We start from the raw sequence: 18,033 nt of genomic DNA on the forward strand, positions 1-18,033 counted from the left end.
ATCATTGTTATAGGATTTTCTAACATTTTCCCAGTTTCGTCCGGTATCTTGGGTAGATTGGCATTTTGTAGGTACTGTTTAATTTTCCCCTCATCAAGATCCTCCTGCTTATATAATTGTGCATAAAAGTCTCGAATAATTCTCTTTTTCTCCTTATTACCATAACAGACTTGGCCTTGTTCATCCATTAATTGTAGTATTTTCTTGGATTCTTTCTCTTTTCTCAATTTATATGCTAACCATCTACCTGGCCTATTTGCATCTTCAAAGTAGTTCTGTTTAGCACTTCTAATTTTTTGCGCCAGTTCTTCTTTCTCTGTTTGGTCCATTTTATGTTTAATTATGTCCATTTTAAATTTAATATCTTTTTTCTGCGGTATTCTCTGTAATTCTTTTTCCAATTTTTTATAATCCTCTTCTAAAATTTTAATCATTTGCCTCTTTCTAATATTCTTTTTCTTTGTATAATCCATTATCAATCCTCTTGCATAAGCCTTCATTGTGTCCCAAACATTTTGCATTGAAGTATCTTCTTTTCTGTTCTCATTAAAGAAGAAGGCCAGTTCTTTTTCTATCCATTGTATAAAATCTTTTTCCTTTAAAATAGTATTATTTAATGTCCATCTAGATCTTCTTTTTTGTCCTTTCCATTTAATTGTCAATGGATTATGGTCTGCCCATGTACTTGTTTCGATGTTTATTTCTTGAATATTAGATAATAATTCTGTTGACGTCCAAATCATATCTATTCTGGACCATGATGAGTGTCTATTCGAATAAAAAGTGTATTGTTGAGTCTTAGTATTTCTTTCCCTCCATATATCTTTTAAATTTAGTTCCTCTATCATTTCGAAAAAAGATTTAGGGAGGGTCCTCCTATTTTGTCGTATTGTGTTTGCTGAATAGTCCAGTTCATTGTCTACAATTCCATTAAAATCTCCCATTATAAATAAATTAGCATAGTCCAATTCAATTATTTTCATATGTAATTTTTTGTAAAATCCATTTTGTTTATCATTCGGGGCATAGATTGCAACCAAGAGTATTTTTGTATTATTATCCACTATTTCAACCATTAGTACTCTTCCTTCTTCATCCTTATAGATCATTTTTGCTGGAATGGTTTCTTTAATATACAAAACCACGCCTCTTTTCTTACAATGTGTCAAAGAAGTAAACATTTTCCCTATCTTCGGTCGAACCAATAATTGTTGATGTTGTTCTTTAATATGTACTTCTTGTAAACAGATTATGTCAAATTTTAATTTCTCTATTTTATGAAAGATTTTCCTTCTTTTAGTAGCTGAATTCAGTCCATTTATATTCAAAGAAATCAATTTTTTTTCCTCCATGATTATGATTTATATTTAGGTCTAACCGCTCTCGTTGATCTTACTTCACGTTGTTCTTTAGTCTCCGCTTGTCCACCTACTGCACCTTCTTCTTTTCCCATTTCTTGAAATTCGGTTGGGGTAATCTCTTTTTCTATCTCTGTTTCTCTTCTTTTAAGAAATTCATTGTAAAACGCTTCTGCTTCGTCAGTTGAGTCAATTCTGTATCTCTGGTCTTTCCATGTAACCATTAATCCTTCTGGAGTCAACCATCTGTAGTTCACCTCCTTTTCCAATAATATTTTAGTCAGAAATCGATATTCTCTTCTCATCTCTCTAACTTTTCTGGGAACTTGTTTTAAAACCAAAATCTCTTTATCTTTATATTTCAATGTCTTCTCTCTTGCCACTTGTAATATCTGTGTTTTAATAGATTTTTTAGTAAATCTGATATGAACTTCTCTTGGTAACTTATTCCTCGACGCATATCTTGTAAAAACTCGATATATCTCATCTATTCCATCCATCATCTTTTCATCTGTTATTCCCAGAGCTTCAGCCAAGATTTCTATCATTACTGCAGCAAGATCTTGTCCTTTTTCTTCCTCTATATTTTGAAATCTGAGATAATATTCTGATCTGTCCATCTCCCACTTCAACATCTCATTCTTACTTTGTTCAAGCGTGGTCACTCTGTCATCAATATTTCCAATTTTCTCGTCTCTTTGGTTGTCTTTCTCTTCCATTTTTTGCAATTTCTCATCTCTTTGGTTATCCTTCTCTTCCATTCTTTGTAATCTCTCATCATATTTCACCATCATTTGTTGGATGCTTTCAATTTTTTGTTCAATGCTTCCCGTACTCATTTTGAGTTCTTGAATTCCTTGTATAACCGTCGTTAAGTCTGTTTGTGCTTTATCTTGCTTCGCCATTATTGAAAGTCGTCCTCCAGTTGATGGTGAGGCAGGCGCAGAAGTTGAGGTGCCAGAAGGTAGAATTTTCTTACTCATTTGAATAGCTCAGAATCTTCCCACTCTTTAATCCAGTTGGCAGAGTGGTAATTGTAATCCAATTAGGGAAAGGAAAAACGTAAAAAGAAAAAAAGAATAGCCAGTAAAAAATAAAAGGCCCAAAATTCAAAAAGAAAAAGGTTTCAAAAAAAAAAAAAAAGGTTTCTTCAGGTTCTTCTAAACCTTAATCCTCAGTTACGATAGTCAAACAAAAAAAAAAAAGAGTAAAACCCAATAATATTAAAAAAAAATAATAATAATAATAATAAAGGAAAAAGAGAAAAAATTCTTCAGGTTCTTCACACCCTAATCCAATTGCGAGGTCTCCAAATAATAAAACATAGCCATAAAAGGGAAATATATATATATATATATATATATATATATATATATATATATATATATATATATATATATATATATGTATATATGTAAAAAAACAAGAATCCCCCAAGGAAAAGAAAAAAAGAGAAAGGAAAAATATTCTGAGGCTTTCCCTTTAGAAAAGAAATAAATGAAAAATAGTAATAATAATGATGAGCGAAAATGTAAGATTATTACCAAATGCTGTGGGGTTGAGGAGGAGGGGTAAAAGCTAGCAACCAGTAAAGCAAAAAACACACTGCGTTTTATTTAAACGTCCAAGGCTCTTATTATGGCAAGCTTCGAAGCCAGACTTCAAATATTCAGTTGATTGTAGAAACCCCAAGAGACACCTGTGGAAATGTTTTTCAGATTTCTTCCCTCTATCTTATCAACTCCGTGTCCTTGGGAAAAAGTTTCTCACAGTTCTCACAACTTCAAATAAAATATCTTCAAGCCTCTAGTTGGCAGTGTTACAAAGTTACAAAGTTTCTCTACTCCACTCCCCCTTCTTCCCCTCCAAAAAAAAAAAGAAAAACCCAATAAAAAAAAATTACGCATATATATATATATATATATCAAAAAGAAAAAAAGAAAGATTACTAAAGGGAGCCTCTATTAAAAATATAAACAGTCAGACCAAAGAAAATGGATAAATATAAAAGGGGAAACCAGTCTGGTTACAATTACTGATCACAATAGAAATTCATTGAAAAGAAAAAAAAAAGGTAAAAAGCCAAGCCTCATTTTGACAGCTCTAAAAAAAAGTCGCCACTAAATCCACCTTATCGAGTTCTGTCAAAAATCTTACAGATTTCTTCTAGAGTGAGCTTAAGTTCCAGATAATTAAAATAAAATCTCACCAGCCGATGCACTTTCTCTTTCTGTCTTCTCTTCCTTCCGGAGCTGTCCCTGCTTCAGCAGCTTAATGGCTGCCTCTCCGCTGCTGGTAAAGGGGCTTCTTCTGGATCTTCCAGGGACTTGCGGTGTCCCTGTGATCAGCAGAACGCGCCCCTTATTATCACCGTCCCTACGGGACGGTTTAGGTCCGTTGGGACCGACCAGGGCGAAGATCTCAGCTGTAATTTCGGAGCCCCGAAATTACAGCTGTAGCGCGGCGACGTGGCTCCGCCTTCTCCAAGCTGTCTGCAAATTCTGATAACGAGCAGAACTATAAATCAGAGACGAATGGCAAACAGAATACTTTGTCCAAACTGCAGATGCAAATTAACAAGTTTGACCCGAATGGGGATTCAAAGCTAACACGCCTCCTTATATTCCCTGAGGGGTGTGTCAGTCTCTTTCCTCAGTCCCTGATTCGACGTCTCCTTCCAGTTTGTGCTTGACATTTCTGCTTACATCTGTTCCTTGTATCAAGCCAAGATTCTTCGGTTTGATCTTCATCCAAGGACTCTGGCACGTTCTCCTGATTATCTGCCGACACAGGTATAGCTAATAAGGAAGGTCCTGGAGAGGATGAGGATTCCGAAACTTCCAGCAAAGCAGGTTCAAACCCCAATGCCCTATCTTCCTCTTCCTCTTGGCTCACATCTGTATGTCCCATCAAAGCAGGCTCAAATCCCAATGCCAAATCTTCTGCACCACTTGAGCCTGTGTCTTCTGACATAGCAGGCTCAAACCTCCTAGTCACAACACTATCCCTCACCGCAGGGCCCTTCCCCCGAGTCTGATGATCCGGATGCGGTTTCGATGAAAATTGTGCATGAAACATCTGGATAAGGTCCGGGGCGTGAACCGTGGAAGCATCCTCCCAGCCTCTGATCCATTCTCCAGCCTCCCGATGAAGTACTGAAATCATCCTTTCAGCCAGCAAGAATCCCGAATGCTGACCACTGTATCATCAACAGCAGGATCATCGCTGGGTACAGATGGAGAAACCGTACCAGTGGGAGAACAGAGAGTACATGATGGGGTGTCAGGAACCAGAAGGGAATGGTGGAAAACAGGATGAATGGGCATGGAGCGCGGTAGGGTGAGCCGATAAGCAATGGATTGATGACCGCCTCGATAGGAAAGGGACCAATGAAGCAATGATCCAACTTCTTAACCGGACGATCAACCCGGAGATGCTTCGTGGACAACCACACCCTGTCCCCCACAGTCAGCGGAGCCGTCGCCTGACGCGAACGATCCGTGAACCTTTTATAGTCCGCCTTAGCCCGTTCCAATTGTTGGGAAATCAATTGGTGCACTGAATGTAGTTCAGATAAAAAGTCTCGTGTTTCTGGAACTGGGGAATCCAAGATCGACAAGGGGAAAAACCTCGGATGGTAACCCACATTTGCGTAAAAAAGCGTCATGTGAGTGGAGGTGTGCTGAGAATTGTTAAAGGCAAACTCCGCCAAGGGGAGATAGGTCACCCAATCGTTCTGTCGATGGTTGACAAAACATCTGAGTTATTGGGCGAGGATGCCAATTACTTTCTCAGTCCCGCCATTGGTCTCCAGATGGTGCGCTGACGCCAAACATACTTGCACCCGTAATGCAGTCATTAGGCTCTTCCAGAATTGAGCAGTAAACTGGACACCGCGATCTGAAACTACTCTGTCCGGTAGGCCATGCAAATGGAATACATGTTGCAGAAATAGTTGGGCAGTAACACGAGCCAATGGTAACTTCCGACAGGGGATAAAGTGGGCCATCTTGGTTAGCATATCAACCACCACAAGTACCGTCGTATAACCCAACAAAGAGGGCAAATGTGTTAAAAAGTCCATGGAGATTGCCCCCCACGGTCGGTTCGGAGTTGGTAGTGGTTGAAGGAGAGTAGGAGGCACACCCAACGTGGCTTTCGCTTGCCGACACGGTACACAGGAGGTGACATAGGCGAAGACATCATGCCGGACTCGAGGCCACCAAAAAGTCCTTGTGACCAGATGAAGGGTTTTAAAGAACCCAAAATGGCCCGCAGCTGGGTTGTCATGACATTGGGTCATGATGAGGGCTCTAAGTGTTCTGGTGGGCATGTACAATTGGCCCCGATGTCCATGGGGAGTCAGGTCCAATTTCCCCCATTCTTTGCTGCGACCAATCGTCTAAGCGCTGCGCCTCTCGTACCCGAGCCCTTAAATCCACCGGTTCCTGAATAACGGCCAAAGATTCCGGTGGCAGTACCGTACGTGGAGGAAGGGGGTCCTCAGGACAAAGATACTCCGGTTTATGGGACAGAGCATCTGCTCTCCGATTTTGACCACTGGGAATGTAAGTGACCGAAAAGTTGAACCTAGCAAAGAACAACGATCACTGGATCGGTCGTTGGTTCAACTTCCTAGCAGTGGTCAAGTGCTGCAGATTACGATGATCCGTCCGAACCTCCACCTTATGCTGAGCCCCCTCAAGGTGATGTCGCCAGGTCTCAAACGCAGCCTTGATGGCCAGCAACTCATTTTCCCAGATTGTATAATTGCGCTTGGAAGTAGTAAGTTTCCGTGAATAATATGTGCATGGAAAAAGAGGTGCACCATCCGCTGGGACTTGTAACAACACTGCCCCAATGGCCACATTGGATGCATCCATCTCTACCACAAATGGATGATGGGGATCAGGATGCCTCAAGATCGGTTCTACAAAGGCTTTCTTGATAGCCTCAAAGGCCTTTTGCTGTGGGGGCCCCCACTGGACCTTCTTGCGAAGGAGCTGGGTGATGGGATCCGTCAGCTTGGCAAAACCCGGGATGAATGATCTGTAATAATTAGCGAACCCCAAGAGACGTTGCATGTCTTTCACTTGACGAGGGGGTTCCCAACTACACAAAGCCTCTACTTTCCGCGGGTCCATGGCAATGCCTTCGGGAGAGATGATATGCCCCAAGAACTCTATGGAAGTCTGGAAAAAGAGGCACTTCTCCAGTTTCGCATAGAGTTTATGCTCCCGAAGACATTGTAATACCTGGAGGACTTGACGAAGGTGGCTTTCCCTGGAATTAGAATAAATTAAAATGTCGACCAGGTACACCACCACGAACCGATCAAGCATGTCCCATAATATATTGTTCATCAAATGCTGGAAGACCGCGGGGGCGTTGGTTAACCCAAATGGCATCACGGTATATTCAAAGTGGCTGTATTGAGTACCAAACGCCGTCTTCCATTCGTCTCCTTTGCACATACGCACCAGGTTGTAGGCCCCTCGAAGATCGAGCTTGGTGAAAAGAGTGGCCTCCCTCAACCGCTCCATCAGCTCTGGAATGAGCGGCAAAGGATAACTATTCTTCACCGTAATGGCGTTCAACCTGCGGTAGTCACAACACAAACGTAAACCTCCCATCTTCTTTTTTACAAAAAGGACTGGAGCGGAAAGAGGAGACGATGACGGCCAGATAAACCCCCGGGCCAAGTTCTTGTCCAAGAAATCGCGAAGAGCAGCCATAGAATACAGACGACCCTTGGGTAGCGGAGCATTGGGCAGTAGGTCCACAGGCCAATCATAGGGTCAATGCGGGGGTAACCTATCTGCCTCCTTCTCACTAAAAACATCTGAAAAGTCAGATAGTTCAGGAGGTACAGAGACGGTGGGGGCAGTGATGTCTTGACCTGCACAGGTGTGTCTTAGATGGTCCACACACTGGAGACTCGGGAACGAAATGGCGTTCTGTGCCCATGCTACCCGAGGATAATGCAACCGTGGCCAAGCCATTCCTAGAACCAGGGGGAGATGGAGGTCCGATGTGATGTAAAAACTAATCGCCTCTTCATGGTCCCCAATGACCAGGCGTACCGGCTGAGTAGCAAAACGAATAGGCCCAGCCTGTAGTTCCCGCCCATCAATTGTTTCCACCTTAATGGGAGGCTCCACCGCAACCAAGGGAATGTCAAAATGTGTTGCAAAAGCCCGGTCCATAAAATTGGTCATAGCTTGCAAGGAATGGAATTTGTGTCATTTTATCACGATTCTCAACAACTGAACATACAGGAGCCCTCGGGGATGCCCTCTCTAGGTGGAGACAAGTCAATGTCTTTGTTCACTTCATAGAATATGTTTCCCCTTTGGACAGAATTCTTCCTTTCCATTTAACATTTGAAAGTTGGCCAGGACCCATTGAAGGGAAAGTCTGGATCATGACAGTCTTTTCAGAATTGAATATGAAAAACCACAACTTTTTCAAATATGTCCATAGTATTTGGTATTTTAATTTTCAGGAGAACAAAATGCCAAAAGATGATGCCTTTGAACCCTCTTTATTTTTAAATTCCCAGTTTGAAGTACAGTCTTTTCAATGTAGTTTCTCAAAGCACAAGTTTTCTGTCCGAGGCCGGAGAAAATGCACCCAAAAAGCAACACTGGAGAGCCAAGAGAAACAGAACAGTATCCAGATTGCAAATGACCACCAGATTTACAGTATCATGAAGATGCTGGCTCATGCCTTGAATGCTGCATATTCCTCTGGATCCTGGAGAAGAAGGAAGGAAGGCAAAAAGAGTTCAGGGACTGCAATGCTTCAGCCATGGCAGGTATGGAATCCTGACAAGGATCAATCAAACAATTTTAGCACTGATGATGCTTCCTAGTTTGGATAATGAAGCTACCAGCCTCTGAGAGCATCAAGGACCCCTCAAACTTATTTCTTTTGAAAAGGAATCCAAAGGAGAAGGAGAAGAACAATCTCAACTTACTTATGCTACAAAAGGCCAATATATTTGGCCAATCTAATACCTTACTTTCATAAACATGAAATTCCAAAGGTGCTTTTTCAGGAGGCAATTGGACTTTCTTGTTTCTCTTTGAAGATATTTGACTTCTCATCCAATAAGTTTCTCCAGTTCTGACTGGATGGTGGGGGTAAAGAGATTTATATTCCTTGTAGGCAACTGGTCATTTGAATTCCTTCTGAGAGCCATTGAGGCCACTTGGAGAGTCATCTGAGTAGTGCAGATGTGTGTGGAGCCTTCTTGGAACTGTTAAAAAGACTGTGTTGTGGAGCTGTGCTTTCTGCAGGATATTTCTGGCCTGTGTCCCTTCACTGCTGAAAACAGATGCAGGTTCCGTCCAGTCAGAGCTGAAGAAACTTCTTGGATGAGAAGTGAAATGTCTTCAAAGAAAAAACAGAAAGTCCACTTGTCTCTTGAAAAAGCACCTCTGGGACAACGATAACCTGGGTGACTGAGAATCTCCATAGAAATAAATTTGAATAGAATATTCTCCCTGACTCCATTACCACAGTAAGAGACTATCATGTTTACCAGTCAGATCATGAAATTCGTAGAGGAGGTGGTGTTGCTATCTTCTATAAAAAGTCCTTACATCTAAAAAAAACATCCAAGTTATCCAGGAGCTTGATGAGACCATCATCTGTGAACTATCCTTAAATATCACATTTCGATTCTTACTATGTCACAGAGCACCTGATTATGACATCGAACATGTAAACAAGCTAAATTCACTACTAACATGGGCAACATCCTGCCTACATGCTTTTATCTTTCTTGGTGACTTCAATCTACCTCATATTGACTGGACCTAAATGAATGTACAACTGAACCCATACACTCAACCTTCCACAATGCTGTTACAAATCTGGGACTGGAACAACTAGTAACCAACAATACTAGACTAAACAACTGCCTTGATCTCATCTTCTGCAATAGTTTGAATTTAATTTATGGAATACAAACTAAAGTACCCTTTTCCAGCATTGACCACAATATGATTGACTTTTGTCTCAACATACGCCCACACAAAAATAATCACAATGACGTAATCCCCAATTATAACTTCAAAAAAGGCAACTATGATCTTATAGACAATGATCTTTCATCCATTGATTGGCAATATCTATTAACTGGATGCAATACTGTTGAAGACCATTACAACATATTTTTACTTGAAGCCAAAAGAGTCATCAAACTATAAGTACCAACAACAACTCCCAAAACAACAAAAAAAAAAAAACAGATTACCCATAACAATAAGGAAACTTCAATCCAAAAAGAGATCACTCTGGCGGAAAAACAAATCTGGTCATGTTGCCAATTTCAAAAGCCGATACAAAAATTTATGCCACCAGTTAAAGACTGAATGCACCAATTATCACATTAAACAAGAGGAAAACCTTTTACGCACCAATTCCACCCATGCTTTTTACAATTTTGTAAACAACAAACCAAAAGACTGAAGGTCCATCCCACCCCTGATAGGACCTAATGGTAAAGACTGCAACGACGACACCATTAAAGCCAACATCTTTAACACATTCTTTGGCTCATTATTTGTAAACAGCAATGGATCATGCCCAGTATTTCCTAGCCGAACTATGGAAAACTACAATGATCTAATACATATCGATTTTACAGAACACAATGTTGAAAAAGCACTATGCAATCTAAAACCATCTCTATCTATTGGACTGGACAGAATATGTGCCTACTTCTTAAAAAAGCAATCCACTGCCATAGCAGAACCTCTAAGCACAATCTTTGAAAAATCTTTCAGGACCATCTCCTTGCCTAACCTATGGTCACAAGCCACGGTCATCCCCATCTTCAAAAAGGGAGACCCCAGCCTAATTGAAAATTACAGACCAATCTCCTTATGCTGCGTCACCTGTAAAGTCATGGAATCAATTATTAAATAATCCATTATCCTCCACTTAGAGACAAAGAACCTACTCTCCAATAAACAATTTGGTTTCAGAAAAAAACTATCCTATAATCTGCAACTCTTACACTGCAAAAACATATGGACTACACAACTCGATCAGGGCAAAACAACAGATGGAATCTACATATATTTCTGTAAAGCCTTTGATTCAGTGGTACACAACATACTACTCCTAAAACTAAAATTTTATGCTATCTCTGGACACCTGCATAACTGGATAGTAGCATTCCTGTCAAACAGACAACAAATGGTCAAAATTGGGAGTGTCCTATCAAATTCTGTACCTGTCAACAGTGGTGTCCCCCAAGGCAGTGTTCTAAGACCAACTCTCTTCATACTCTACATAAATGACCTCTGTGATCATATTAAGAGCAACTGCGTTCTTTTCGCTGATGATGTTCAATACCACAGACAATACTGCTACCCTTCAAAAAGATCTTGACTATGCATCAGAATGGTCAAACAAATGGCAACTTCAAATCTCAACAAATAAATGCTCTGTCTTACATATTGGCAAAAAAGATCAGAAAATAAAATGCAAGCTGAATAGTCAAGACCTTGTTGATGATCCAAGCTCTGTAAAGGACCTTGGAATACTCATCTCTAATGATCTAAGTGCTAGAGCCCACTGTAACTACATAGCCAAAAAGGCATTAAGAGTTGTTAACCTAATCCTATGTAGCTTTTTCTCTGGTAATATCACACTACTAACCAGAGCATATAAAACATTTGCTAGACCAATACTCGAATACAGTTCATCAGTCTGGAACCCACATTACGTATCTGATATTAGCACAATTGAGAAAGTCCAGAAATATTTCACAAGAAGAGTTCTCCACTCCTCTACTCGTTGTAGAATACCTTATGCCACCAGACTTGAAATTCTAGAACTAGAAAACCTTGAATTACGCCGTCTTCGGTCTGATTTAAGCATGGTATATAAAATCATACATTGCAATGTCCTACCTGTCAATGAATACTTCAGCTTCAACCATAACAACACAAGAGCACACAATAGATACAAACTCAAGGTTAATAGCACCAAACTTGATTGCAGGAAATACAGCTTCAGCAACAGAGTGGTCAATGTCTGGAATACTCTACCTGACTCTGTGGTTTCTTCCCCAAACCCCAAAAATTGTAACCTTAGACTGTCTACTATTGACCTCACCCCTTTCCTAAGAGGTCTGTAGGGGGCATGCATAAGCGCACCAATGTGGCTACCATCCCTGTCCTATTGTTTCTTTTATTTTTCTTATATGTACCCATTTCATGTATTCATAACTATGTATATATTTATACCTATTATCTTGTAAGCAATTGACAAATCAAATAAATAAATAAAATAAATAAATGAGAGTTCAGAGGGACTCACAGTTGTTGCAAATGTGGCAAAAGTGGCCATTTGTCTAAAGACTATAACAGTCAGAGAAAAATGTGAATGGCAAATTCCAAGCTAAGTGTCAGGGTCCCTACACAAAATAAAAGGAGAACCGGGCAAAAAAATTACAAAACTAAACTGGAAGACAAGAAAAAGCAAATCTACCATGCCAGCTTCCAGAGAAAATGCCACAGGAGAGCCAAACCTTGGATGGCTTTGCTGGCACTAAAGGAATGACATCCAGAATTATTGGGTGAAGTTTGAGAATAAATACTGCAACCATTCCATGGAAAAATGTGTATTGTTTTAGACATAACAGATAATCAAAAGAAACAGAAAAGAAACATGCAACTGTGGGAAAAGCAGTCATTAGTCCAAAGACTGTAAAATCCAGAGAATAAATGGAATGCTTTCAAGTAGTACATGGATCCCTGCAGAAAGAAACATATGTTCCCAGTAAAAAATAATGGGATTGCTGTGAGAGACTTAGTAGATACTGAGAGTAGATGGACATTGGTATGGCCTCATTTAGTAAAAAAAAAAAAAAGGTATAATCACACTACTTACAAGTGTATTGGGGCAGACTGAGATGGTTGCATGGGTCAAGATCAAAGTAAAGGCACAAAGAAAAGAACAGGCAGGAGTTATTCTTAACTTGCTGTGTAACTAGTAGTTGGAATAGATTTTCCACTTATTGAAAGTTGGACTCAGAGGAAAGGATTGAGAAAGGAGGATAAGATTGTGTGAATAGCTAAATAGCTAAGGCAAAGATGAAGATGGTCTAAAATTTAAAAAATGTGTATTTCAGGCCTCCTTGAAATAATGGATAAGGATTGATTCAAGCCAGTGTCTAAGGTTCCTGGCCAATGCACCACAGGACGAAGGGGCTGCTGAGCTAGACAATGCCAATGAATTCATCCAGCAACTCCAGGTTAGATCTGAAGACACAGACTGCAAGAATGAAAACGAAGCCCTGATTAAGACTATGAAACAGGAGAATTGTCTCCCTGTTTGTCTGGGATTTCAGAAAAGTAGCTGGAAACCTTAGACACTGGCCTGAATCAATCCTTATCCATTATTTCAAGGAAGCCATAGACCCAGAAATTAGAAACGCATTTGGCATCCAAGGGGTAACAAACCGTCTGCAGGACTGGTACACTGTGGCCGTGGCAATGGATCGGGAAATCAATCCTCACCTCAAACCCGAACAAGAGAAGCAGGCAAGAAGACCCCTGGGCCAACGAGCCCCAGTGAAGCTGCCTGAACCACCATTGGCCCAACAGCCTAACATAATTAAATGCTACTGATGCGGTCAACTAGTGCACTGAGCATCTGAGTGCTTAGTTCCTGCACCTCAACCTCAACCTCCCTCAGCAACCAGAGGAAGGAGGACCCCAAGCAAGCCAATTCACCTGACAAATCATAGAGGTTCCCTCTCACAAATGAAGGCAAGGAATTTCCTGCTAGAGAAACCCACTCCAGAACTGCTAGTCAGGACAATGACCCCATGGTGAGTGAAGCCACCTGCCCTTTCACTGTTAAAGTCAGGCTAGTATGCCAGAGACCAGGGTTCAAGGGGAAGTGGAAGCAATGATAGATACGGGCTGCACCAGGTGCCTAATCGGGTTCCCCATCATTGAGCAGTTAAAAATAAAGACAAAACCCCTAGTCTGGCCAATCCACTTTGGATGGGACCCTGATAGGTGGAGCCCCTGCTACCCTAATCACTGAGCCTGTTAGGATGGAGAAGGGGTGACACCAAGAACTTATACAATTCATGGTAGCTCTGAAAATGACTGAGTCTGTTATATTGGGGCTAGCCTGGTTGGACAAGTGGGCCCCAATGAACAAATGGAAAGATGACTACAGAAAAATTGGAATAGACATCAGCACCTTATTGTGCCAATACCTCCGGAGAGCTGTCAGTCACCGACTAGCCCCAAACCACTGGAAGTAGCAGCAACCACTGTAGAGATGCTGTCCAGCTGCGCCCAGGTCCCCAAAGAATACTAAGACCTGGCCGCTGTCTTTTGTGAAGAGGATTGCCATGTTCTCTCGCCCCCACCACCCTTCTGATTGCACAATTGAAATTGAATCATGGGCTAAGCTACGCAAGCCTAAAATGTATTCGATGACCCCAAAAGAAATGACTGAATTGAGAGAGTACATTGATGCCAATTTAGCCAGAGGGTTCATCCAACCCACAAAATCCAAAGTAGCTGCCCCCATTGTAGGGGTGGGATGCTACCGGTTCTGCCCGGCTCTATAGAACTGGTAGCTCTGAAGAGCAGCAGACACTGAACCAGTTCTGTGTTTGCTGCTGTTTGGTCTGCCCGCCCGCCCGGGCTCTTACCTGTCCTTTATTTCCTGCTTTTTCAACCTTGGCTGCTTTGCGCAGCACAGCTGAGATTGAAAAAGCAGGAAAAAAGAGGCTTTTCAAACACTGTGCACCCATGTGCAGCACTTTTCAACTCTCCGGGTGGGACAGCTTAAGGTTTTTTTTACACATGCATGTGTTCACGAAGCGCAATTAAGTCTCCCTCGAATACTAGGGAAAAATACATAATAGCTTGTTAAAACTGGCTGTCAGTTCAAGACTGAGGCCACAGCCAGCAGCTGTGTACCACAAAATGATTCTGGTACAGGGTGAAACCCATTATGCAGTGGAAAAAAAACTAGATTCTAAATTGCATAGAGGCAGATTTTGGTAGCTGGTTCATTGGAAGGGGTATCCTTTGTGAGAAGTTACTTGGGTTAAGAGCTGGGATGTCAAAGTGGACGCCCTAGTAAAGCAGTTCCATGATAAATTCCCAGAGAAGCCAAAGGGTCCTCCTGGGGTGGGGGAGAGGTGGCTAATTGCTTGCTGATTGAACTAACCCCCTGATTGTTTCTCATTCCAGGACGTGATTCTCACCTGATGGGGGGGCTGTCAGCTTGGAAGCCATTTTTCTTTGAGGCTTCTGGGATGCCACATTCAGTGCCTGGAAATTTGGGAGGGGGTTTCAAGGAGCCGTGGAAGATTAGCCACCACAACGTTCCTTTCTTAGAGAGTCAAGGACATGTAACCTTGCACCTGGAGGGGAGTTCCTGGGGATAGTCTTCAGTTGGAATGAAGTAATGATTGGAACATGTGAGGAACTATTGGGTGTAGGGGTTGGATTTTGGATTCTCTTTGGGCTAGGAAAACCCGGAAATTTCAGATTCGGGTTTTCCTCAGATGTGCCAATATCACATCTCTAATAAAATGGACCTTTGAGAAGATGACAGTATCAGAGACTTTTAATATGGAGATTGTTACTTGGAATGCTGACAGTGTTTATCAATTCCACACAGTAAGATTTCCAGTTCATTTTTAACAAAATCAAACTCATAACACTTTTTATCCAATTGAAATCTTTCTTTTAGTTCTTGGTATTTTATTTGATGGCAAATAACCTTCTGATTCAAGTTCTTCCCTCAATTTTAATAAATGGCCACCAGAGTTGAAAAATAGAACTTTGCCATATGCCCACCAGTCCGGCTTCACCACCATTTCTTTTCTGAAAAAAAGCTTCCTGGGGTGACAGTTCCCTTCCATAAAAACTTGGAAATATCTTCCATCATTGTTTAAATGGATTATCAGTTGTAAGTATGGGTAATGTCATAAAAATAAATAAATGAACAAACATTAAATGGTCAAAACCTGTTAATCAAGCCTACTAAATGACATTTCTGAAAAATAACAGATTTCTAAAAGTCATTTTTTAATTTTATTTTGACATCAAGTGTTCTTTGGTATTCAAATCTGGCCTAAAAATAATAATGTAGCACTTGGGGATGAAGATGCAGCTCAAGAGTCCAGCACTGGAGGCCAAGATGGAGAAGACCTGAACAGCCACGGTGTACTTCCCCTTGGTGCTCAAGTAGGCAGGCACAAAGGATACCCAGACACTGCAGAAGACCAGCATGCTGAAGAAGATCAGCTTGGCTTCGTTGAAGGCCCCAGGGAGATTCCTGGCCAGGAAAGCCACTGTGAAGCAGATAGCAGACAGGAAGCCCATGTACCCAAGGGCTACATAAAACATGGTGGCAGAACCTTCATTGCATTGTAGGATGATTTCTCTAAGTTGGGAGTGCATGTCAGAGTCAAGAAATGGGGGAATGTTCCCAACCAGATGCTGCAGATGACAGCTTGGACACCAGAGCAACAAAGGATGATGGAGTTGGCAGCTCTTCCCCAACCATCTCTGCACTTTATTCCCTGGTTTTGTGGCCAAGAAGGCTAACACCACCATGATTGTTTTGGCCAAGATTGAAGAAATGGCAATTGAGTAGACAATGCTGAAGGCTGTTTGTCAGAGGAGGCAAGTCACCCTCCTTGGCCGGCCAATGAATAGGAAGGAGGTCAAGGTGGAAAGTTGAAGAGAGACCAGAAGGATGTAGGAGAGATCCCGGTTGTTGGCTTTGACAATTGGTGTTTCCATGAATTTAACAAAGATCCCCAAGCCAAAGCCTGAGGTTAAAGAGAGGAACAAGGCAATGGCAGTCAGGATAATGCCCAGATTTTCCTTATAAGAAAGATAACTTTTAATCTTGGGGATACAGTGAACTCGATTGATGTTTGGATGTTGATCATCTGGACATTTGGTACATTTGTCTGCATCTGAAAAAGAGCAAGAAGAGGGTCTCCATTTAACATGTCCTCTAATCAAGTGCATTGTTTAGGTAAACTTGTTTTTGGTGTGAATGATTGGGTGTAGGTGAAATCAATATATTTCTTTATTTCCTCCAGCTAGAACATCTTAATATTCTTTCTTTTTTACTGTTACCAATTTATCAATGAACTGGTTGAGAGAATAGAAGGGGAAGAAAGGATTCAAGAAACAAAAGCAGTTCACCATTTTACCTGTCCACTGCTGAATCTCTTGCAAATTGGAGCCCAGCCTTTTGTCAATGCTTTGAGGCACCAATGAGATAGATAGTGGAATTAAGTACATGTGAAGGATCACTTAATGCAGCTTATGCTAGATGAAAATGATAAACACTAACTTTGCCATGGAGAAGGAAATTTTAGGTGGAGTGGCCCTTGAAGATGAGTTGGATATAGAGTGAGGACATCAAAATGTATTCCTCATTTTTTTTTTATCAGAAAGAGCAACATCTTCCAATAAGTCTTTTTTATTAGAACACATCAAATCCGGAATTTTACCCAGTAAAAGCATACATTTGAAACTTCCCCCATAGTCACATTCTCCAATCAGGTTACAATTCATCTGCCCGATGATGCCAGACTTCACCTTCAGGCAGCTGCAGACACACTCTCTATTCCCACAGGAAAAGAATTTCACCCAGCCAAAAATCCCCCTTATCTATGCTCCCTCCTCCCAGTTGCTAGAATGTGGCAAGCCTCAATACCCACAGTCCCTTTTATACAATAATAAAGAAGCGAAGAAAGAATAAAATGACTATAATAAAACATGGCTACACATATGTAATCTTCAGGGTCAACTCTCACCCCTCCCATCCCTTCTCCAAGGACCACAAGTTTGAAAATTGCTTTAAGAGGAGCCTCCAGCAGAACCTCTGCAATGTCAGCCTCAGGAAATATATAACCCACAGTTCAACCCTGAGCTACAAATATTCTCTTCTATTGATAATCACTTTTTGGTTAGAGGAACTCAGAACTTGCTTATATGACATGGCTCCCAGTGGATTTCATTCTATATTTTGATATAATTTCTGTAAATAAGGAATGTAGAATTATAATGGCTGAGTATTTGATCCTTCAAACATAACAAATACAAAGCTAAGGGATAAACAAATAAAAAGTTTTGGGGGAAAAAAGGCTCAGGAAAGAAAAAGAGTGAAAGTGTAAGAGAGAAAGAAGAAAAGAAGGAAAACTGAAAAAGAATGACTCTCAACTTTATTTGGTACAGATAAAAGTAAAAAATATATCAAACTTTTACTCTAAGATTAACATTTGTCTACATTATTTCCATAATCCCTTATTTAAACATCAAAGCCCAGATCAACTTTTTAATTTCAGTTTCTCACAAAAAGTCCAGTAATGGTTCGTAATGGTTCGTAATCACTGTTAATGAGACCACAACTGATTTATTTAATTGCACCAAATTTAAATAAAACAGGAATGGAAAATCCTAAACTTTAGTGTAGACCCACACTTCTCAACTTTGGCAACTTTAAGGTGCATGGACTTCAATTCCCCAGGCAGCATAAAGTTCATCCATCTTACATTTGCCAAGACTGAAAAATGCTGATCTACAGGTAGGGATTTTTCCATTCCTCTTTACTGGTTCCTACTTACTTTTGAGCAATCATAATGCAAAAATCC

The sequence above is a fragment of the Notechis scutatus genome, unplaced genomic scaffold, assembly GCF_049901735.1.
Source record: "Notechis scutatus isolate UNSWTSFEM ecotype Mainland unplaced genomic scaffold, rNotScu1.2 NSCUSCF27, whole genome shotgun sequence".
NCBI classification, from domain to species: domain Eukaryota; kingdom Metazoa; phylum Chordata; class Lepidosauria; order Squamata; family Elapidae; genus Notechis; species Notechis scutatus.